At 39.5% G+C, this 25344-nt stretch overlaps 1 protein-coding gene across 1 annotated transcript in view; it reads right to left on the reverse strand.

Moving 5' to 3' along the window:
• The window catches only part of Lrp2 (low density lipoprotein receptor-related protein 2), a 189646-nt gene that overhangs the window by 163638 nt on the left and 664 nt on the right, over positions 1-25344 (reverse strand). The window lies entirely within an intron of this gene.

The following is a 25344-nucleotide window of genomic DNA, read 5'->3' on the forward strand; positions in this document are numbered from 1 at the left end:
TGCAAAAGGACTATGGCTATGACAAACAAAGCCATAAATACACCATCTTTGTCACGCAGTCCTCTCCTGTTCATATAATCATCAGAAGAAAATCATACCAATTGGTTAAGTTTTATCCTCTTCACACTAATCACATCCACTCACAAAATTAATTATAAATTTACAATCCCTCACATGCCCCATTCAAAAGACTCTCCAAGAAGTTACCATTAATACTCAGCAATGAAACTTCCTTCCAGCAACTACCAAAGCACTGAAACTGCATTAATATGCAGTTATGTGCTTACTGTGAATTATTCATGTGGGGCTGTGCTTATCTCCTAAGTCACCCAGGAAATGCTAGGTCGTATAGAAAGACTCCCCCTAAAGCTAAGCCCAAACCTTCCCCAACCCATCCCAACCCCTGTTAGAGACTAACTGGTTATTTACATCTTTAATGGCACAAGAGTTACACTTATAGGTTGTTGAAAAGAACACTATCTAAACAGAAGACAATTTAAGATGGTCTGCCTGCCCTGATAAATAAGGACCCAATGAATCAAACTGCTTCAGAAAAGAGGAAAAAGCCCTTCAACACTTAATGATTTCTCATGCTCCATACTAAAACTATAAATCACCTCCCATTTGAGAGCTGATTTCCAATCTCAATCACCCAAAAGATTCCAATATGTCTTTTCTGATTACAGCAATGAAAATTATTGGGGAAATGGTTGAATGGACTGAAGCACAAAAAAAAAAAAAAGATGCTCATAAGAAATTAATGACTTCACACATTTCCGGGCAGGGAGCTTTCTTGCCTAAGGGTTTATTTTTTTTTGGGGGGGGAGTCCGGTCCTAGGGCCTGAATTCTGGGCCTGGGCACTGTCCCTCAGCTCTTCAGCTCAAGGTTAGCACTCTACCACTTGAGCCACAGCGCCACTTCCGGCTTTTTCTTTTTGCTTATGTGGTGCTGAGGAATTGAACCCAGGGCCTTGAGCATGCAAGGCAGGCGCTCTACCACTGAGCCACCTTCCCAGCCCTTGCCTACGGGTTTAAATGATACAACAGGCCAGCTCTCAGCACAAGCCACAGGGTTTAACCACAGGTTTTCTGAATCATTAAACCCAGGTGTTGAACTATAAGTGAAACTGACATGACTATGTCACAGCACAGGCATCACTGCTACTTTAGTCATCTTAATAGATGATATCACCTGGCTAGCAAATAAACCATGGCTGACACTGCAAATTATGACTGCAGCAGTAAAGGAGAAGATATTTGACTTTCAACTGGTAGATATGATAAGTCACCACAGTCACAGGCTAATTTCCTTAAGATCTTTTGTCCGAGTCAAATGAACACCTTGCTGCATTCCTTCTCTCTTGACTCTATGCTATTTGGGTCTTATTTGGTTCTTACGTCACAATGCTTATACAACAAGCTCTAAAGACATGAAAAGAGAAAAAAGAGGCAACAGACCAAGAGAGAGAAAGAGAGCAGAAATGAGAGGTTTCAAGGTTACAATCACTGTCCAGAAGCTTAAATTTTAATAAGACTGAGCATCTTGTGCCCTAAATTTGGCTTAAATTATATCCAGTATGTTGTACCCTAACTTCAAGATGGTACTAAAGAGCAACATATCTTTATTTAGCTATGACTCAAATCCAAACTAGACTACTATATAATTTCTATGTATGTTTAAAAGTCAAAAATCACATGCTTGGAGCTAAGTTACTTCCCAGTCTGTGTATATTTTCAGAAGAAGATACATACATATATACATATGTATATAAGTACATGTGTGTATGCAAAAGTTTCACCAATGCAACAGAAGCTTCAACACCAATAAAATAACTCTGATGACCATCATTAGTATTAATACTTCTGGAAGGGATCATTACATTACATTGTTAGTTACATAACATAGAGCTTATCAATAGTTCATTTGTTAGGAAAATAGTGAAATATGCATATTTATGACTGAAAAGTGACATTTTAGCTATGATCATCATGGTTTCTGTCAACAAAGTAAGAACTTTCTTCAAATCTTAAGAAATACTGTGCAAGCCAGTTGTGATGATACAGGCCTATAATCCCAGCCACTCAAGAAAGCAGAAGCAAGAGCATCATGACTTTGACACCAATCAGGACAAAGGTAGCAATGAGATCCTATCTCAAAAACAAAATAAACATAGAATCAACAAAACAAAAACTGGTTCTCTGAGAAAATTAATAAAATTTACAGACCCCTAGCTAAGTTGACACCCCCTTCAAAAAAAAGGAGAGAAATTATTCAAATGGACAAAACTAGAGATGATAAACATTCTCAAAAGGTTATGAGGGACTACTTTCAAAAACTATACACAAGTAAGATGGAAAATCTAGAGGAAATGGATGAATTTCTACAGACATACAAGCTGCCTAAGCTGAACCAAAAAGATATAAACCACTTAAACAGACCTATATCAAACAATGAGATCAAGAAAGTAATAGTCATCCAGCAAGAAAATATCCAGGTCCTGATAGATTCACAGCTTAATTCTACAAGACCTTTAAAAACAAACTAACACCAATCACTACTCCTCAAACATTTCCATGAAACAGAAATGGAAAGATCAAGCACATTTTTTTGCCAGTCCTTATAATGCCAGGACTACACTCATCCAAAAACCATGTAAAGACCCAGTATAGACCACTCTCTGATGAACATAAATGCAAAACTCTTTAATAAAATACTAGCCAACGGAATTCAACAACTGATCAATAGAAATCGTACACTATGATCATCTACTTAAATCAAAAAACACATTAACAGAACCAAAGGCAAGAAATCACATGACCATCTCAATAGTTATAGAAAAGGCCTTTGACAAAATCTGACACCCATTCATGTTGAAAGTTCTGGAGAGGCTAGGAATAGAAGGGAGATACCTCAAAATAATAAAAGCTATATAACAGATCAACAGCAAACATTACACTAAATGGTGAAAAACTAGAACCATTTCTTCTAAAATCAGAAACAATGCAAGGATGTCTATACTTTCTCCACTACTTTTCAATATAATTCTAGAGCTCCTAACCAGAACAATAAGGCAAGAGAAGGACATAAAAGGGATTCACATAGAAAAAGAAGAAATCAAACTATCCCTATTTATAGATGGTATGATCTTATATCTCAAGGACCCAAGAGACTCCATCCCCAAGCTTGTAGAACTGATCAATAACTTTGGCACAATAGCAGCATACAAAACTCAACCCATAAAAATCAGAGGCCTTTCTGTATACTAACAATGTACAAGCAGAGAGGGAAATTAGGGACACAATTCCATTTGCAAAAGCCTCAAAAAACAAAAATAGAATATTTAGTAATAAACCTAACCAGAGAAGCAAAGATCTCCATAGTGAAAATTATAAAAATCAGAAGAAAGAAGTTATAGAAGACATCAGGAAATATAAAGACCTCTTATGTTCATGGATAGGTAGAATTAATATTTAGCAGAAAATAGCTATACTGCTAAAGATGATCTACAAATTTAACATAATCCCTATAAAAACCCCATTGATGTTCTTCACTGAGACAGAGAAAACAATCCAAAAATTCATATGGAACAACAAAGAAATTCTAGGCAAAAAAAAAAAAATGCATTGCTGTGGTATCACAGTCCCAAACCTCAACCTCTCTTATAGAGCTATAATAACAAAAACGGCTTGGAACAAAAAAAAAGGCCAGAAGATCAATGGAATAGACTAGAAGACTCAGAAATAAAGTCATCTATCTACAGTTATTTGGTATTTAACAAAAAAAGCCAAAGATATATGATAGGAGGAAAAAAAGATAGCCTCTTCAATAATCAGTGTTGGGAAACCTAGGCATCCCTAAAATTGTATTCCAACTTGTCACCATGAACCAGTATTAACTCAACGTGGATCAAAGACCCAACATCAGACCAGACACTTTGAAACTACTGCAAGATAGAGTTGGAGGGAAAAACAAGGAGATAGCCAAGGAAAGGGTGACATTGTCCAAAAGGAAATGTACTCTTTTCCTGACTTATGTAACTGGAATCTCTCTGGTTTTAGCATTTTCAAATAAATAATTTTTAAAAGATGGAGTAGGAGAAATATTAGAAGTTATAGCATAGGTCGAATTTTTTTTAAGTCCCAGGGACATAGCACATAGGAGAGAGACTTGACAAAAAGGGATTGCATGAAAATAAAAAGTTTCTGCACAGCAAAGGACATAGCTACTAAACTAGAAAGACAGCCAACAGACTGGGAGAAGATTTTCACTAGCAATACATCCAATAAAAGCCTACTATCCAAAATATGCAAGGAGCTCAAAAAACCAACACCTCCCCCAAAATGAACAAACTAATTAATAAATGGGCAAAGAAGCTTAAGAGAAACTTCTCAGAAGAAGTAAGAATGGCAAATAGACACATCAAACATCTCTGACCATTAAGGAAATGCAAACCAAAACAACTGAGATCCCATCTCGCCCCAGTTAGAATGGCCAATATCAAGAACTCAAACAACAGCAAATGCTGATAGGGCTGTGGGGAAAACGGAACCCTATTGCGCTATTGGTGGGAATGTAAACTACTACAACCACTCTGGAAGGCAGTTTGGAAGTTACTTTAAAAAAAAAAACAACTTAACATAGAACTTCCCTATGACCCAGCCGTAACACTCCTGGGCTTCTACCCAGAACCCCATAAGCCAGGATACAATAAAAACACTTGTACATCCATGTGCATTACTAAGTTATTTACAATAGCCAAGTTATAGAAACAGCCCAGATACCCTATGACAGAAGTGCATGAAAAAAAGTGCTACATATATATATATATATATATATATATATATATATATATGTATATAATGGACTTTTACTCATCCATTAGCAAGAATAAGATTGTCTTTTGCAGAAAATGGATAGACCTAAAACAAATCATGCTAAGTGAGGTAAGCCAAGCTCATACAAATGACATGTGTTTTCTCTCTTATGTGAAAACTAGATCTATAATATAAATATACATCACAGTCCATAGAAGACTCTAGGCATCTACACACAAACAGACTAAAGGAGGATACCCTAGGGGAGAAACTCAAAGGTTACTTCTCTGAGCATTTAAAATACTATTTATTGAAATGAACTCCAAGAAATGGAAACAAGGGATTTGTTTTTCCTGTTGTTGGCTCACACCTGTAATCCTAGCTACTCAGGAGGCTGAGATCTGAGGATTACAGTTCAAAGTCAGCCCAAGCAGGAAAGCCCAAGAGACTCTTATCTCCAATTAATCACAGAAAAAGCTGGAAGTAGCACTGTGGCTCAAGTGGTTGAGTGAAAGGATCTCAGGGACAGCGCCAAGGATCAGAGTTCAGGATAAGAAAAAAAAAAGGGTGGGGGGGTGACATTGTCCAAAAAAGAAATGTACTCATTAGTTGTCTTATGAAACAGTAGCCCTTCTGTACAACACATTAATAATAATTTATTTATTAATTAATTAGTTAAAGAAATCAAAAGGGCTGGGAGTGTAACTCAGAAGTAGAAGTTTGCCTAGCATGTGCCAAGCCCTGGGTTCAACCTCCAGCAATGAAAAAACAGAACAAATAAATTTTTTTTAATTTTTTTTTGTGAACACACTGTACAGAGGGGTTACAATTACATGGGCAGGTTAATGCATACATTTCTTACCAAGCATTGCAGCCCCCTCCTTTGTTTACCCTTCACATCCCTTCCCAGCCTCCCCCTCATCCCCCCACCCAATCCCCCCCTACCCCCCACCAACATTGTAAAGCTCGTTTTTGACATGACAACTTGTACTTCTCATTGTTGCAACAGGTCCACCTGTATCCTTAAACGACTTGTTTTTCCCCATCTCCTCTACAAGTGAAAGCAGGGTTATACTGCGGGGGAGGGACATACAAAGCTACAAAGAGATAATCTTATAAATGCGTTAGAAACAAATGCATGAAAGGAAAAAAAAACATTAAAATACATATCTAAGGAGAACAAAGAAATTTTGCATAGCAAGTGTGCCAAAAGATTTCCACCAATACACTTTAGGTACTTCTCCTGAACAAAACTTTAACCAATCATCTAGTAAACTAAAGTCTGGAAGCAGAAAGAAGGAAGGAAAAGAAAAGAGATGGGAAGCGAGTGGAAGGGAGAAAAGAAAAGAAGGGTTGGCTACAAGAGAACATTTGATTCTATAAATCAAAATTTTGCAATATGTGAATAAGTACAATCATGATTTTTTTTTGTATGTGTGATGCTGGGTATATAGGGTCTGAGTGGAGCTTGCTAGACAAGCACTCTACTACTGAATTAGACCCCAAACCCTGATCACAATTTTTAATTTCACAGGTAAAGCTAAAGCTGATTTTGTTAGTTTGTATTTGCAAAGTCTTTTGTTTTGTTTTGTTTTGGGTCCAGTCATGAGGCCTGAACTCTGGGCCTGGGCGCTGTCCCTCAGCTCTTCAGCTCAAGGCTAGCATTCTACCAGTTGAGCCACAGCACCACTTCTGGCTTTTTCCTTTTTGCTTATGTGGTGCTGAGGAATCAAACCCAGGGCCTCAGGCATGCAAGGCAAGCGCTCTACCACTGAGCCACCTTCCCAGCCCCTGTATTTGCAAAGTCTTATGGTAGAACAATACTAAACTTCTTGTATTTCTTCCATGACAGACCAAGCAAAGACAACTTTAGGACCTGTCTGCCAGGCAGGTTATCTGTTGAACTGAGTCTTTTGGCCCTGCCTTGTCATGCCTGGGTTCCGATGGCATTTATAGCCGTCCAAATCACTTCAGGCACTATAAATGTCATCACATAGTGTTATAATGGGGTTGTGATGACTCAAAACAACTCAGAGGCTTGTTGACACTGAATCAACATTATATTGTCACCAACTGATACCTACTTATGATAAGTGATGCTCTGCTTCGGCCCAAATATGGGGAATTTTTGCTGCCCAAATATTAGTAGCAGCTTAAAGAAAATCCAGTTTATTTGCAGCCACTGTCCAAAACAGAAATTTTAAAAGGAGCATGGATTTCCTAATATTTTGCTAATCTGTATTTTACAGATTTTCCCTAATCTATGTTTTTAGTATCATAATTTAAAGTAAAAAAAACTTTTGTTACCATTACAATTATAAAATTCTAAACATGCATTAAAATAGAATCTTGGTATTTTAATGCTGAAAAAAGTAATGGTTGTAGTAATAAATTATACAAGAAAATACACATAATAAATTATACAAGAAAATACACATAATAAAAAATAATCAACTGTCAGGCACGGGTGGCTCACACCTGTAATCCTAGCTACTCAGGAGGCTGAGATCTGAGGATCACAGCTCAAAGCCAGCTCTGGCAGGAAAGCCCGTGAGACTCTTATCTCCAATAAACGACTCAGAAGACCAAAAGTGGCACTGTGGCTCAAGTGGTAGAGTGCCAGCATTGAGCTGAAGAGCTGAGGACAGCGCCCAGGCCCAGAGTTCAAGCCCCACACCAACCATAAATACATACATACATACATACATATATAAACTGACACATAAATAATTAAAGCCATTTACTTAATAGAATTTTCTCCAAATTACACATTTTTAAATGATAAGGTAATCAGAGAAAATAAACTAATGTTAGTGATTTGGTCAAAAATGAAGTTTCCGGTAAATCACTCAACTCTAAAAATTAACTACAGTTACAGTCTTGAGTTAACCAATGAATGAAGATTATGGGTCCTTAGGATTTAGAATAGTTAAATGAAACATGAATTAAAGTCAGTAAGAACTTGTTTGTTTGTTTGTTTTTTAACAAGGGCTACAGCATGAAGATACTGGAGGAAGGAGCATTAAATACTATCCAAGAGACCTATGACTAATCCTGACATTGTCACTCACTCTGTCCCCATGTCATTCCAAACTCCAAGCTCCAAGAGGACAGAGAAGAAAATAAGCATAGAAGAAATTCTTCAGTTATAAAGATTCTATAAAGTAACAGCTTAATTATAAATTGGTATGGGATTTTTTTAATGTAATAGCTTTACTTATGAATATCATCAATACATCTAAATAGGTTAGGGGTGTAGCCCAGTTGCAGAGTGCTTATCTAGCATGCAATAGGCCTTAGATTCCATCCAGCATTGCATCCAGCATTGCAAAAATTATATATATATATATATATATATGTATGTATGTATGTATATATATTCCACTATGTTAATATACTCCTGAATAGATCACCTAAGGCATCCCTTAAAGTTTTCTTAGGTGGACACAGGTGGCTCATGCCTGTAATCCTAGCTATTCAGCAGGTCGAGTTCTAAGAATCTTTGCTCACAACTAGCCCAGGTAGAAAAGTCCATGAAACACCACCAATTAACCACCCCAAAGCTGGAAGTGGACCTGTGGTTCAAGTGCCAGTTTGAGCAAAAGAGACAAGCAAGAGCGTAAGACCCTGAGTTCAAGCCCCAGTGCTGGCACACACACACACACCTCACATTTAAAAAAAAAAGTTTAGCCAAGAACTAAAACCTTTTTCATTGTATCCCTCATCCAGTTGTCATTTAGGAAAAAGCAAAGAAATAAAGAATGAAATAACTCAGTAACAGAAGTACATGTCCATCTTGCTGTTCCTCAACATACATGCTTGCTTATTAAGTTTCATTCTCGGGGCTGGGAAGGTGGCTCAGTGGTAGAGCGCTTGCCTTGCATGCCTGAGGCTCTAGGTTCAATTCCTCAGCACCACATAAGCAAAAAGAAAAAAGTCAGAAGTGGCACTGTGGCTCAAGTGAGCTGAAGAGCTGAGGGACAGCACCCAGGCCCAGAGTTCAGGCCCCACGACAGGACCCAAAAAAAAAAAAAAAGAAAAAAAAAAGTTTCATTCTCCTAAGTCTTTCTTTCAAAACAGGCTGAAATGAAGAAGCAAGGAGTCTTGAAGTCCAACTTTTCTTTAAAACCATATATTAGACATTATCCTCAAGTGTCACTCTCAAACTAAAATTGGCTTTAGTATTCTCCTTATTAGCGTAAGGCTGGCAGGGAGGGTATGAGATGAAAAGAAAAACTATCTCTAATTTGTCATCAACAAAATAAATCAGCAAGTAGCCTTTAATCTTAAGGGTGCAATTTACTAATTTTAGTCATTTATTTACAAATTTAATGGAAATTGTTAACAAAGAGTTAATTGATTCAAGTCAGCTGATTACCACAGTTAATGAACCACACTGACTTAATCTTCTTTGAAAACATCAACTAATCATTTCCCAGGTGTCAAGGGGTAAATTGTTAAATAAAAAATAAACCTCTGTCCTTCCTTTCAAAGGAGATAGTTGAGTGTGTTTTCTTTGCAGATTCCAATCTAGCAACAAGCAACATTTCTTATGTAGCTATTCTGAAAGAGCTGCCATCACTTGGGGGGGGGGGGCGGGGGATCCCCTCTGTTATAATAACTACGCACCCTTACCAACTGTGTCATTTTGAATTGCCTCAAAAATGAGCAAAAAATACTTCTTGAATGAAAATGAACAAATGAAAGTCATTGGAACTTTAATATGGGAAAGTGAGTTTTCTAAAAAGAAAACTTTAAAAGCATAAAGGAATGGCACAGGATATTTGATGGAGGTTGAATTGTTCTAATCCTGATTGTGATGATTATACAAATAAATATAAGACCTAGAAATAGGTGTTCATTGGGGCATAAATGATATGTCCTGGGTTCAATCCCCAGCACCAAAAAAAACACACTTTTTATTATAAAATGTACACAGACATGTCAATTACATGTTTCCTTTATAAATCAACACACTTTGTAAATGCCAATACTCATCTAGGCATGTTGGTAACAAGCTATAATCTTGGCCGTCAAGAGACTGAAGCAGGAGGATCATGAGTGTAAGGCCAATCTGGGTTGCATACATAGCAAGATCATTTCTCATAAAGAAATAGGTAAATTAATAAATATCAAATATTAATACTCAGAGCCTTCCTCTATGAAAACTGTAAAATTGTATCCTCTACTTCACATTTAGAAAAATTAAAGTCAACCCCAACCACCACCACCACCATACCACCACTACAAAAATGACAGGGGGAGGTAAGAAAATTAGCAGCGTTAGGGGGAAAAAAATCAGAAATGCATCCTATATGTGTCCAGTCCATTCAATTCTCAATTAGTGGCTCTATTGTACACAAATAGAGCCCGCTGTCTTTGATCTGCCGATGTGTTCATGAAGCAGAAAAGCTCTGGAAGAGACCAAAGTTCCAGGTCACTTTGACAAATCACTTAGACCTCCTAAAGAGTGTTAAGGCCTTAGTAAAACTTTGTCCCTCTACATTCTCTTCTTCTCTCCTTTAATCACATCTAAATGCTTGAAAAACTGATCTAGATTACAGTGGGTTTTTATTGCACGTGGAATCTACAGTTAAAGACCTCTCTGATGACATTTCTTTGCAGAGAAGTGCACAAGTCCACTGCAAAGGCATCCTTCTTAGTAAGGAGTTTCTCTTGACACCGTGTGTGCTTTTGTTGGTTTAATTATTTACAGCAGGGAGAATCAAACTTTCACTGCTTTCCAGTTAGTAGGTTCAATTTTTAAGCTGTGAATTTTGTTTTTCACTAGATTCTCAACTTCCAGTGATTACTTAGCAAATTCTTTCAACACCTCACTGCACCAAATATTAAAGAAGTAAATTTTTCATGTCAGAAGTGAGCTAGAAAAAAATATCCAGAATTTTGTTGCAAAAGCCATTAGCCACTTTTCAGTTAAGCATTTAACAATTGACTCAGAATTATGTGTGTGCCTTCTTGCTTATGAGGCTTTTAAAAAATTTCTTAGACACTATCAAAACATACCAACTTTGTCTCTCCCTCGCCCTCCCTCCCCCCCTCCTCTTCTCTCTTTCCAGGATCACATTACATAGCCCAGGTTGACATGGAACTCAAGATCCTCTTCTCAGCCTTCTGAATGCTCACTGTTACCGGTGGGCACCACCTCTCCCTCTCCCAGCTTGAGTCCTATTCCCTCCGAGCCTTCTTCTGACAATTATTGTGCATTACTAGTTCAACCAATGAGTTTTCCCTGCTACAGAAAACATTTATGCTTTGTAACCAGAGGTTTCAGCAAGAATCAATGACTTCCTCTGAAGAACTGGCTTTAATGATGACAGAACAGACCTCTGACCACAGAGACAGATGCTATGGAGCCAGGAGACCTTTAAACGTGTTTGGCAAGGAAGAGATGTCTTTGAACCCACAAGAACAGCCTCCTCTGGGGTGCAGAGAGACTTTTTCTCATTTGGTTGTACATTACCTTCTTCTACCACTTCATATAAGAGAACTTTGAATTTTTTCCTACCAACATCAAGCAAGAAAATCCCTTGAAAGTCTCTATGTCACTGCTATCCCTTACTAAACCTTAAATAGAACTCTCTGATATGCTAAGGGTGTTTTGAATTAAAAGCTGTGTAATTAAGGAGAAAATGGTGTTCCTAGATAATATCATGGTAGTTTAGGAGCAACTCAGCAGGAAAAAAAAAATCAGCCTATACCTAAAGAGAATAGAAAAGAAGGTGAGGTTGAAGGAGAAATGAACTCTTTTCAAAATGAAGCTGTATAGCACAAGGTCTATGTCAAGGGAGACATTATACTCACAGTATCTAGCTATATCATGGCTGGAACATAAGGTCTCCATCAATATATGATGAAAGAATTAAAGAACTTCTGAATGTGGCACTAAAATGCCCCAAAGCTGAGCTGAGACGGTACCAGCCTCTAAGATGAGTAACTTTATCATAAGGAAGGGTTTTAGCATTTATCAAGGGTTTGATCATATACAAAGGAACCCTTCTACTTATCCAGGGCAACATCAAACACAAACTAGGGTTCTGAGTTCAAACCTTGTTTCTACCATTTAGTAACTGAATGCCTTTGAGCAAAGACCCTACCTGTTTTTGCATTGGTATTTTACCCAGAAAAAGTTGTACTGTTGATAAAGCAGGTGAACTAATACCTCAAACACACTTAGGACTATCTAGGCCGGGTTCAGAGAAGACACTAAAAATTGCAGTCATTATTCTTTTCATTCATCCCTCCAACTTCTCTACATGAGCATGTATGGAACTCAGCCATCCCTCTGTCTCAAACTTATTTACTAGAGTCCTCAGAAGAAGAGGAACTGAATCAAGAAAAACAGCCCATAGCACAAGCACCTAAAGGGCCTTTTTCAGTAGCCTGAGGCCCTTTGGTTGGACCCATTTCTCCTTCATTCATCAGGAACAAGACTCATGAATGTCCTGACTGGACATGGGAGGGTCTTCCCACCTCCGTCCTGGGACTCAAGGCCTCCCTGAGTTGGGAAGCCACTCCCTCTTCAAAGAGGGCCTTTTGTCTCATCCAGGCTGTTTTCACTGTGCAGTGGTCTCAGACAGCTTTCTTTTGTGTTCTGTTTAAATACAGAATGGCAGTCCACAAATATAATGTGGAAAAACTCCAGCTTATCTTTTTATAAGAGCTACTGTATAAAATCTGGGATTTAAAAACAGCAGAATAACCCGTTCTCTATGTACTGGGGAATTCTGAGGGTTACCAAGGGTCTGAGAGAGAAGTTAAAAAGACAGATACAGATACGGCTACTCTCAAACACATCGGGGCTCACCAGTAGGGGTGGGCAAGGAGGGAGAGAAGAGGAGGACAGTCAAATGGAAAGCAACAGCGTTGCTAAGCCACTTGCTTGGATAGAGACAGCAATTTTCTTTTTTTCTCCATCAGATCCTGATGGGCCTCCAGGAGGCTGGGGGGATTTAGAACTGCCAATACTACACACATAAGGATGATTTGAGGATGCCAAGTACTCTACATCTGCAATATACTCCCAGCCCTTTTTTTATATTTTACTTTCAGACAGAATCTTGCTATGTAGCACAGGCTAAGGCTCAAACTTGTAATCCTCCTGCCTCAGCCTCCCAAATGCTAGGAGATTGTGTCTTCTTAAAATCAATACAGGCATCCATGCATTCATTCACTCAACCTTATTTTGTCCTATCTAATATCCTAAGGATACAGCAATGAATCAGATTAAAATCCCTGCCTCATGGAAGAAGTTAAGACAATGGGAGACAATTATGGCTCATGTCTGTATTCCTAGCTACTCAGAAGGCTGAGACCTGAGAATTGAGATTCAAAATCAGACAAATCCCCAACTCTTATTTCCAATTATCTAACAAAAAGCCAGAAGTGGAGATGTGGCTCAAGTGGTAGAGAGCCAACCTTGAGCAAAACAGTTAACAAAAGGTGCAAGGCCCTAAATTCGAGACCCTCCAAAAAAATAATAACAAATAATACGTATGTAACAATACACCTAATGTCAGATGGTAAGAGATATTTTTAAAGAAGAAGAAGGAGGAGGAAAAGGAGGAGGAGGAAAGAAAGGAAATCAGCAAAGAATGAGAGAAGATGATCTATAAGCAAAGATTTGCAGGAGGTAAAACATATAAGACATGCAGAGCCAAGAGCATTCAAGAAGAGAGAAGGAAGTACAGAGGCCTGGAAACACTCATCACGTTAGGGCAACGGTGCCTGGAGCATGTGAGCAGGGGAAAAGAAAAGGAGGTGAGGTCTGGGAGGTAGTATAGAAGCCAGACAGGGAGAATCTTGTAGGACTTGGATTTATGAAATGAGAAAGTAGAGATGCACCACTAGGGTTCCTCTTCAACCTGCAGAGGAAGATATTCACCTACAATCAGCACCTTTAGGATCTGTCTCTGCTGGAGAAAGCCCCAGCAGTGTCCGGTGACTGAGCAAGGCCATTTCAACCTGAATCAAGACAGCCAGCTCTTATTCCACAGCCTCAACTAGATTGCCCAATGTCTTGTCACAGTTCAAGTTTTCTTCTGCCAGCCCTCTTTACTCTCTTTCCTTGCACAGGCATTGACATTAATAAATGTCTTATACTTCACTTACACTCTCAGTGTCTGTTTCTGGACCACTCAACTGGTATGTAACAGAAGCCAATGGAGCTTTTTTGTTTGTTGGTTTTGTTTCGTTGGTTGGTTGTGGGGCGTGAACTCTGGGCCTGGGTGCTGTCCTCAGCTCTTCAGCTCAAGGCAAGCACTCTAGCACTTGAGCCAGCCACTTCCAGTTTTTGGTGGTTAACTGGAGATAAGAGTCTCATGGACCTTCCTGCCCAGGCTGGCTTTGAACTGTGATCCTCAGATCATAGCCTCAGCCTCCTGAGTAGCTAGGATTACAGGCGTGAGCCACTGGAGCAGCTGCCAATGGAGTTTTAAAGCAGTGAAAGGTTGTGATGTTAGAAGAGGCTTTCTATAGTTACCAGTGGAAGCAAACAGAAAGAAAGAGAGAAGCGGTTGACCATAAGAACATATTACAATAATCCAGACAAGACATAGTGGTCACTTGGACCATATAATGGAGGTAAAATTGGTTTAAAATATTAATTAATTAATTGATTGATTAATTGATTAAAAATTTTAAAAATACATTTTTTATAAGATTGGACTCAGCTGGGCACCGGTGACTCATGCCTATAATCCTAGGTACTCAGGAAACCGAAATCTGAGGATCACGGTTTGAAGCCAGCCTAGGCAGAAAAGTCCCCATGAGACTCTTATCTCTAACTAACCACTCAAAAACTGGAAGTGGCACTGTAGCTCAAAGTGGTAGAGCTCTAGTCTTGAGCAAAAGAGCTCAGGAACAGATCCCAGGCCCTGAGTTCAAGCCCCCCAAATGATAAAAATAAACAAAACAGATTTGACTGTGTATTTTCAAGATTGACCTTTTTTGTTGTTGGTGGTAGTAGTTTATTATCCTTTTCTTTTCCTTCATTCTATTTTTTTCTTTTATTTTTCTTTCTTTGTTGTTTTGCTGTTGTTTAGTTGGTTGGTATTTAGGAGTACAGTGGGTTGAACTCAGGGGCCTCAAGCTTGTTGACCAGGCATTCTATCTTTTAAACCACATCCACGGCCTTTTTTGTGTGGGGGCAGGCAGAATTTCACAATGCAGCCCAGATTAGTCTTGAACTTTGTGATCCTCTTGTCTCTGCCTCTGAAGTGCTAAGATTACACGTGTGCATCACCACACCCAACTCTAACATTGGGATTTTCCGGTGGATTAGATATTGGGGTTGAAAAGAAAAAGAAAAGTCAACACAAAATCAAAGGTTTGGAGCCTGAGTGGGATTGGAGCAGCCATCACTGAGATAAGGAATTCCACATAGAAAGCAGATTTAGGGCTTTAGTGGAGATCAGGAGTCCAACTCTGAATCTGTTAAGTTTAAGGGGACTATGAGACAACTAAGTGGATATGTCAAGTGGGTAGCTCGACAGTGGTCTGGACTAGATTCCTAAATTTGAAATTTCTCACCATATTGATAGTATTTAAAGCCAGGGGACTGAATGAAGCCACCAAAGAAGTCGAGCATTTACAGCAGAAAACAGGTTAAGGAGATAGAAACAGGCAAAGGATTCCAAGGAGATAATAAGGAGGGGCCAACAAGAAAGGAAGGAAGGCAGAAAGAAAGGTAGTTTCTTGGAAACCAAATGAACTGTTTCATGAAACAGGACAGGATACACTATGTCCAGTTAAGCTGACTATCTAAATAAGACCAGAGCTAGTCTAGCACTTGCCTACATTTGCCTGTTCCGTACAAGGCCCAGAGTGCAGTTCCCAGCACCACAAAAATATAAAGAAAACAGACATGAACATGAATCCTTGGATTTAACAACATGAAGGTCATTAGAGACTTTGATAAAAAGTCAAAAAATCCTGAAATCCTGAAGAGCATTGATTGAGGAAAAATTGGAGGCAAAGAGCAGCGGATATTGCCAAGCCTATCAACATGTTACTGTAGGCTAGGAAAGTAGCTTAATGGTAGAGTGCTTGCCTAGTATGCATGAAGCCCTGGGTTCAATTCCTCAGTACCACAGAAACAGAAAAGCTAGAAGTGGTGCTGTGGCTCAAGCACCAGGACACTCTCTGTCTCGTCTCTGTCTCTGTCTATCTGTCTGTCTGTCTCTCTCTCTCTCTCTCTCTTACACACACACACACACACACACACACACAAAGTTACTATAAAGAAGACTAGAAAAACTGTGCTGGTACCTAAAAGGGAGAAAGAGGGGATTTTGTAAAACACAGAGGAAACATACTGAGAGATAAGGAAGATGGAATCTAGAATATGAGCGAGTTTTGAATATAAGAGCATGGCCAAGTTCTTCTAGAACACTGAAGACAGACTGCAGTGAAGGACACATGATGCTGGTAGTCATGAGAGCTTATAGTCCTCTCTTCAATGTTTCTATTTGCACCTCTATAAAAGAAAAATCAATATCTGAGCAGAACTTCTTAGAAATTCGAGGAGAAACGGGAAAGCAGGAAACTGAATGGACTAGTGTGGAAGCAAATCCAAAAATGACTGTTTGTTGCTACTACTGGGGCTTGAACTAAGTGCTTCACATTCTCATTTGGCTCTTTTACTCAAGACCAGTGCTCTACCACTTGAGCCACAACTCTACTTCCTGCTTTTTGCTGGTTAATTGGAGATAGATCTTGCAGACTTTCCAACCTCGGCTGGCTTCCAGCCTCAATCCACTCATCTTAGCCTCCTGAGTAGCTAGGATTACAGGTCATTGGTGGCTGACTTTCATTTCAAGAATTTCAAGTGAGGAAAGTCAGAATAGTTAGCATGGTTTTTTATATTGTTTAGCCACTCTGTGGAAAAACATTGCAGATGAGTATTAACCAAGAGTTTTACAGAGCACAATATGTAAGTTAAAGGGGCCAAGTTGCTGACAATAGGAAGTAATTTTAACAATAGGCCATAAAATATAAGCTGAGGAAGTAAATAAATGATTAGAAGGATGGTGAAGGGGTAATAGGATCAGGGGAGTTTAAGTCCCAGGGAGGTCAACAGAGATTAAGTTTAGGGTATAAAGGAAATAAGCTAGAGAGTTTTGCAATACACTCATTCCAACTATTAACTAGCTCTAGAAGCTAGTGATAAATTCCTGACTCGGGTAGGAAAGGTAGAAGACCTTCAATAGTCATAACCCCCTAAAGTGCAAAGAAGGCTTCAAGGATGTCTAGAGAAAGAGCAAAATCTACGAAAGACACAATCAGCGATAGAGCTTTATGATCTATCATCGCCAGAAGAGATGAGCAGGAACAGGCTACAGCTTCTTGCCATCCTGAGATTAGAAAGAGACTGATTTTTCCTTGTAACTTCCCTATATAAAAGGAAGACAAAATTGGACACTTGAAGGCAAAATTTGACTCAGCCACAGGAAGGAATGCAGTGATGTCAGTTCATCTCCATTTATAAACCAAAAACATGAGAGGGGCTACCCAGAATTGGTTGTTCCCAAACTATGCACCCTCTGGGAGCTCTTCATAATATAGATTACCATACTCTTGACTTAGTACGTATGGGTTTTGGCCTAAGAATTTATATACTTTATAAAACTCCCCAGGTAATTATTGACTATCCCAAGTTTGGAAAGCTGACTGACAGTCATCCAAGGACTTTAGAAATTGTAACATTCCAAGTTATTATGGTGAAACAATGCTTTTAAGAACCAAACTGAACCCTTTGTAAAGCTGAATCCCCCAGATACGATCAAGGAAACGTGTAGCCCTGTTTGCCCTGGCAGCCATATTACAATCCTATGGAAAACTACACTGAAACAAAGCTGAAATTCAGCAAGGAGAAGGGAGTCAAGACAAATACAAAGAAAGAAAGGAACTGGAAACCCTGACTGTACCTCACCTGAACTCCACTTGCCTTCAGGATTTTGCACTTTCATGGGCCAAGAAATAGCCTGTATTGTTTAAGACAATTTGAGTTGGGTTTTCTATTTATTGTTTCTTGAAACAAAAAGGGTCCTCCACACTCTTCCCTACATTAAAATTAAACCAGTGTCAAAGTATATAACAAGTTTAAATTGTGGGTACAATTGATATATTTCATATATATTATTTCAATTTTTTGATTAAATTAGCTTTATTTTTTCTTTGAGATAGGGTCACAGTAACCCAGGCTGATCATGAACTCATGATCCTCTTGCTTCAGTCTCTTGAGTGCTGGGATTACAGATATGAACTACTACTCCTGGTATAAAATATTTCCATTCTTAAAATCGAACAGAATTTAAGTATTTCCTTAAGCAATGAAGGATTTAAATTTTTTCAGACTTTACTGAGAAAAGTTTCTCCATGCTGATTTGAAAAACCTAAGATTTGGATCCGAAGTGGTATGTCTATCTCTGACACCATGACAGGATATTTCCATATTTTTATGTGAAAATACCAAAAAAAAATAATTTTTTTTTACCAGACCTGGGTCTTGAACTCAGGTCTGTCTCTGAGCCTCTTTGTGCTCAAGGTTAGCACTCTACCACCTGAGCCATACCACTTCCTGCCCAGGCTGGCTTCAAACTGTGATCCTCAAATCTCACCGCCTTAGTAGCTAAGATTATAGTATCAAGCCCCAAAAAATGTATACAATATAACAAAATTGTAGCTACAGTCCTCTTCCTTTTTTTCTTTTCAGGATTCCTAAATACCCATTAGGCCCTCAAAAATAGATATACTGTCACCAAATATATTTCAATAGATAAGTGAATAAAAGCTTATTTTCAAAGTTTAGAGGAATTATGTGTTATTGGCTGAGACTATATAAACCTAAAAGAAGCAATAAAGCTTATATCCTTGGCAACAGTGGCTTAATTTTTTAATGCATAGAATAGGAATTACATTTCCTACTTTTATTCATTTCTCAGTTTCCTATAACCTTGGGGTCAAGTATGATCTGAGAGCTAATGACCAAAAGTATTGAGATTTCAACATGAAACTTCATATTGTCTATTCTGTCATCTTCTGAGTGAAGAGACATATTTCTTTTATCACATGTCATGCTATACTACACCAGAGGTGAGCAAATATAAATTAACCATCCTATTTTAGGAATGATAATGGTTCCATTTTCTCAGCACCTGTTATTAGAAATAAGATTTAATTAAAGAAGAACAAAGTAATCATTGGCATAGAATGCATTTTTTCCTGATATTGCTGAATTAATTCAGTAAAGGATGAAAGAAACCTGTTCTATCATTAATGGAAGATTAAGTCCTAGATATGCTCCTAGATGTGCTCCACAGAAGCATCTTAACCTGTCTCCAAACTTTCTCTTCTTTACCTCTTTATCTCAGTCTCTAGGCAAAGATCAAGCACTTGGAAAAGGGACAAAATCTTAGACACATAAACAAGGGAATCAAGTAAGTTAGAAAAGGAGCAAAAGGCCGTGCGCTGGTGGCTCATGCCTGTAATCCTAGCTACTCAGGAGACTGAAATCTGAGGAACATGGTTCAAAGCCAGCCCAGACAGAAAAGTCCATGAGACTCTTATCTCCAATAAACCACTAGAAAACTGGAAGTGGCATTATGGCTCAAGTGGAGAGCACTTGCCTGAAGCTGAAGAGCTCAGGGACAGTACTCAGGCCCAGAGTTCAAGCCCCACGACTGACAAAAAGAAAAAAAAAAAGGAATAAAGTTCTAGGTGTCGCAGAAAAATGATATGGACTCAAGAGCTCCTGCTCCTGATTTCTCTCAGTTCATTTTCTAGAACTTGCCTATTTATCACAAAGACCTACTTCAAATAAGAAACCTTTAGGCTCCAAATAAATCTTCTATTAATCCTTCCTTTTCCTCTTCTAAATTTAAGGTTGCACAATGCTGCCATTAACACAGATCAACCACGTCTTTTTATCTTCATGTGTCTAGTACTTTATTCCCTTTAATTCATTGAATTATTCCAAGATTGCCGATCTTGAGAAATTCCCCTTCCTCTCATAATGCTGAGTTGTCAAGAAATTATTTAGGGGGCTGGGAAGGTGGCTCAATGGTACAGTGTCTATCTAGCAAGTGCAAGATCCTGAATTCAAATCTTAGTACCACCAAATGCAGGTCTATTTAGCAAACATATACAAGGACTTCTATGGAACATTTAAGATACCAAAGAAACGTTCTTGACATTTTAAAACCACTAACTTGATCATTTATAAGAAGTCCAAAATTTTGATCTTGAAACTTGTTAAATTTTTCTCATGCCAGTGACATAGTATATGGGTTCTGTCTAAAATCAAGAGCAAAGTGGGATTCCAGACTCCTCTGGGGGTTCACACCCTCCTCTGCCTTTCTGTAACTACTGCTCACCAGCACACTGTAGGAACTCAGTACTAGAAAAGGCTTTGGAATATACAAGATGGTAGTATACATTCCTCAAGATCAAAAAGTAGGATATAGCAGTGCCTCAGGCTATAACCTTAGCTATCCTGGAAGGGGAGATCTGATAATCCTGGCCAGAATCTACTCAGCAGGAAAGTCCAGAAGACTCTTATCTCCAACTCCTCACCAAAAAGCCAGAAGTGGAGTTGAGGCTAAAGTACTAGCTTTGAGCAAAAAAGCTCAGGGACAGCTCCCGGACACTGAGTTCAAGCTCCAGGACTAGGGGAGGAGGGGGGAAAGTACGATATAATTCATTTCCCTCATTCTAAAATAGGGCTCCATAGTTAGTTCCTTTTTAGTCGTTCAATGTTCATGCAAACAGAATCTCTTTCAATTTATTATCGTTTGTAGGCTGGGAATTTAGGTCAGAGTAGAGAGCTTGCCTCCCATTCATAAGGGCCTGGATTTTATCCCCAAAACTACAATAACTAGGTTAAATAAATAAAATCTTTTGTAATCACCCTTTACTTTCTAGTTACCCTGATCTAGCTACTACCACTTAACAGGCACCCCAAAGTCAATGTAACAATATGATTTTAGTAACACAGGATATACATTTAGGCTCTTGACATCAATGTTTTTTAAACTTTAATGAAAATATATAATAAAATGTATATGACTACGTGCATAGAGAACATGGACAGTGATTAAGCACCATCTACTAATTACCTTGAAGAAGATAAAGCCTAATTCTCCAGCAGTGTATACTAAAAACCCCAAAGTTCCTCAGGAATGGCCCATCAGTTTGAAAACTGGATAGAGGGCATGGTCTTTGAGGGTGGTAAAGGGTATAATCTCTGGTAGTTGGTCTACTAGGCAAATTCCAGACCTAGCTGAAAGCATTGGCATGTGACTAGATTGACCTATCACAGAATTCCTCTTAGGCCTGAGATAAGAAGCACATCCAATTTTTTTTTAAGGATTCACCAAGATCATCTACTACTTGACATACTTTACCTCATCTGATAAGTCAGGATCACCAGAAAGGAATCTAGACATCTACCAGAACAAGGACAGAGAGGACATTCAGAGGACAGGCGTCTGAATGTGAGCCACTGCGTGGACTAGGAATGAGAGACTCAGAATTAGATTTTACTTCTACTTCAGACTTTATACCCTTGACAAGGTATTCAATCCCTTTCCCTTTCAGAGCTTTCAGGCCTTCCCAGAAGTTAACTTCCTCAGAATTAACTGATGATCTTAAAATAATAGACACAGACAATCTGATATCTAAGTTTCTATTACCGTTTCTATTAAAAGGGACAGTGATTGAAGGGAACAGAAAAATAGAAGGCAACTCTGAAATAGAAAGCATCAGAGTGGTCCTAGAGATGCCCAGGGTCAAGAATGCCACATGTTTACATTGTTCCCATAGTCCTTTTTATACAGAAACTCCACTCCAAGATGTGATCATGATAAACCTTATTGCTACTCCGTAAACACATAACCAAAATGTTATTAGATCAAAAAATGTAACTTTAAGGTCAATACTAATTTCTTGAAAACAAAATCAAGAGTACATTATGAATTCCTCAAAGACCTGCTAGTAAAAAAAAGTGCTTGACGAAGACTTCTATGTACCTTTGAAATATGAACAGTAAGCAAAAGGCTAAGCTACTGTGTGTCCATAAAGATAATTAAAACAGCAACTAGCTAATTTTGCTGTATATATGCCTCCCACCAGGCTAAGTACTTGACATAATTCATGTCTTTATACTCATAAAATGTCCTGGGATATCTTTATGTCAATTGTATCATTAAAAATTTGATCCATGCCAGGAGCAAGTGGCTCAGGCCTACTCAGGATGCTGAGATCTGAGGATCATTATTTGAAGCCAATCCAAGCAGGAAACAAGAAGTGTTGTTTTTTTTTTCTTTTCAGTTTGTCTTGTTTGTTCATTTATCTGTTTTTGTGGGGGTTAAGGGGTATAGAAATGAGGGAGGAAGGATGAACAAATTCAGCAGTGGTACTTACTAGATACTGTGTTGAAAAGGAACTGAACAACTTGTTGGGGGGAGGGGGGGTGTATTGGAAAGGAAAAACTGGGAGAGAGTGAAGAAAGGAGGTGACTGTCCAAAAAGAAATATACTCATTACCTGACCTATGAAATGGCAACCCCTCTGTACATCATCTTTATAATAATAAAAATTAATAAATAATCAAAAGAACACTTGCAGCGTGCCAGTGGCTCACACCTGTAGTCTTAACTAAGAGGAATCTGAGATCTGAGGATCACAGTTCAGAGCCAGACCTGTCAGGAAAACCTGTGAGACTCTTACTTTCAATTAAAGTGCCCAGGCCCTGAGTTCAAGCCCCTTGACGGACCAAAAAAGTAAGCCAAATTTTACTAAAAACATTTGCAATTTAATCATATTTTACTTCATAGGATAAGTAAAAGATCTCATCATGGGCTGGGAAGGTGGCTCAGTGGTAGAGCGCTTGCCTTGCATGCATGAGGCCTTGGGTTCGATTCCTCAGCACCACATAAGAAAAAAGAAAAAAGCCGGAAGTGGCGCTGTGGCTCAAGTGGTAGAGCGCTAGCCTTGAGCTGAAAAGCTGAGGGACAGTGCCCAGGCCCAGATTTCAGGCCCCATGTCCGGACCCAAAAAAAAAAGATCTCATCATACCACACTGAGACATACAGATGCCATATGTGGATTTAGGTTTTAGAAGGGTCTCAGAAAAAAAAAAAAGCTGGGCACCAGTGAATCATGTTTGTAACCCTAGCAATTCAGAGGCTAAGATCTGATGATCACAGTTCAAACCCAGCCTGGACAGGAAAGTTTATGAGACTCTTTATCTCCAATTAACCACCAAAAAGCCAGACATGGAACTGTGGCTCCAGTGGTAAAGTATTAGCCCTGAGTGAAAAAGCTAAGGTACAGTGCCCAAGGTCCTGAATTCAAGCCATATTGTCACACACACACACACACACACACACACACAGTTTCTGAAAAAATATGCAGTTAAGCAGCAATTAATTTACCTTATATGGAAAGACATTTCTGATGTATGTGTGTGTATTTGTGTGTGTGTGTGTGAGAGAGAGAGAGAGAGAGAAGGACTCTAGGGTTAGAATTCCTTAGGCTCCTCAGACCTCTGCCATTTTCTGGCTGTATGACCTGGATAAAATATTCTGTAACTCTGCTTTTCCTATCTGTAAAATTGGGATAAGAGTACTTACTTCAGAGAAAGTTCTCAATAAACCATTAAATTGAAATACGTTGTAGAACAAATTAAAAACCATATAAAATACTTGCATCTACAGATGTCCCTGCATCACCAAAACATACATTCTTTCCCTGGGTTAATGGTCCATTTACTAAATAACCTGTAGGCTAGTCTTGGTGGTTTACATCCAGAGATATCCCATTCTATGTAATAATTTGTAATAACATGGATGGTAATAATGACATAGCATACCCTTTCAACATGGCAGGTCCCATGTGTTTAATTTTCATAATATCCCTTTGAAGTGAGTTCTTTCTCCCTCCTGCCCCACCAGAAATGTCTGGTTGCCCATGTTACTATGCAAGTGAGTCTTTTCCATATAAGGTAAACTACCTGCTACATAAACGGCTATCTTTTTTTTCAGAAACTTTTTTTTTTGGTTGCAGTACTTGGGTTTGAACTCAGGGCTTAGGCATTGCCCCTTAGGTTTTTCTCTCAAGGCTAGCACTTGAGCCACAGTTCCACATCTGTCTTGCAAGATTTTCTTTTTCCAAGTGACAGAAACATTCTAGAGACAGGTATATAATGTGCTAAATACGACCAGGACTTTACAGATAGATATTAAGATCTGGGTGGTTCACAAACCTATAGACCCCTGAGCACTGGGCGACCCCACCAATAACATAACCCTCTCTCCGTGTTTCCCGCACTAAGGAAAGGTGCTCCAAGGAACCCTGCCTTCCCCCACAACGCCCGCCCCCCTTCCCGACAGGCAGAGTTTGTTGGCCTTTCCTGAACTTCCCAGGAAGTCTGAAATGGGTGCTGCTAGGAGTTGCCGTATAATTACTTACTTGATTCCCTGTAAGGCGCTTACGCTAAGAATTGAGAAAGAAAGCAGATTAACCATTTGAATACATGGCACCTCGGCCCATCTACAAACCTTCCCCTCTCTTCTCCACAAGCCCGGACTTCCACCACCACCACCACCACCCCCAGCCCGTCAAGCCCAAAGTGTGATCCAGGGAAATCAATTTATTGCTTTGGCTAATCCTGCAACAATAGGGGTTTCATTTTTATTGTAGGGCAATTAAGTTGTTCGACGGGAGAGAGCAGGAGGGGAAAGGGGGGACTCCTCCGTCCCCACAGACAGATTAGTCACCGCGGTGGCAGCAGCGTCCTCTCTGTCTGTCTGGTGGTGGGTCACACGCAGCTCCCGGCCGCTACCTAGCAACGCAAAGCCAGGGAGAGAGCCCGCAGGTTCCCTGCGCCCGGCCCATTCATCCCCGGCCTCTCCCGGTCTCGCGCGCGCGCCGGGTCTCTCTCTCTCTCTCTCTCTCTCTCTCTCTCTCTCTCTCTCTCTGTCCCCCCTCGCTCGCTCTGTCTCTGTCCATCTCTTTCTCCTCTCCCTCTCTCCTCTCCCCCTCCCTCCCTCCCTCCTCCCCTCCCTCCCCCCTCCTCTCTCCCTCTCACCCGCTCACTCGCTCTTTCCTGCTCTTCCCCTCTTTGCTCACTCTCTCCATTCCTTTCTACTTAGTTGAAGATTGTCTTTCCCTTTCTTGCAGGCTTCCCCCCCCCCCGCTTGTTCCTCTCTGTCCCTCTCGTCTGTTTCTGTAAAATCTGTCTCCGACAACGTGAAAGAGAGCTTAAATTCACACTAGAAACTTTCTGCATTCGAACTCCCAAACTCTGGCGGAGCAAACGGGCCCCATTCATCAACACAAAAGCCTCCACTCCGGGGTGGAAAGGAAAACCCTTCGAGAAAAAGTCTCCAGTCTATCAGCAACTCTCTGAACCAATCCCATCTCCTGGCCTTATCTGGGCTGGCAAAGGATCTGTGTCGTGAGATTCGGTCTCTTGGGGGTCACCGAGAGACCAAGTTTCGCCGGAGGTGGG

The sequence above is a fragment of the Dipodomys ordii genome, unplaced genomic scaffold, assembly GCF_000151885.1.
Source record: "Dipodomys ordii isolate 6190 unplaced genomic scaffold, Dord_2.0 Scaffold5, whole genome shotgun sequence".
NCBI classification, from domain to species: Eukaryota; Metazoa; Chordata; class Mammalia; order Rodentia; family Heteromyidae; genus Dipodomys; species Dipodomys ordii.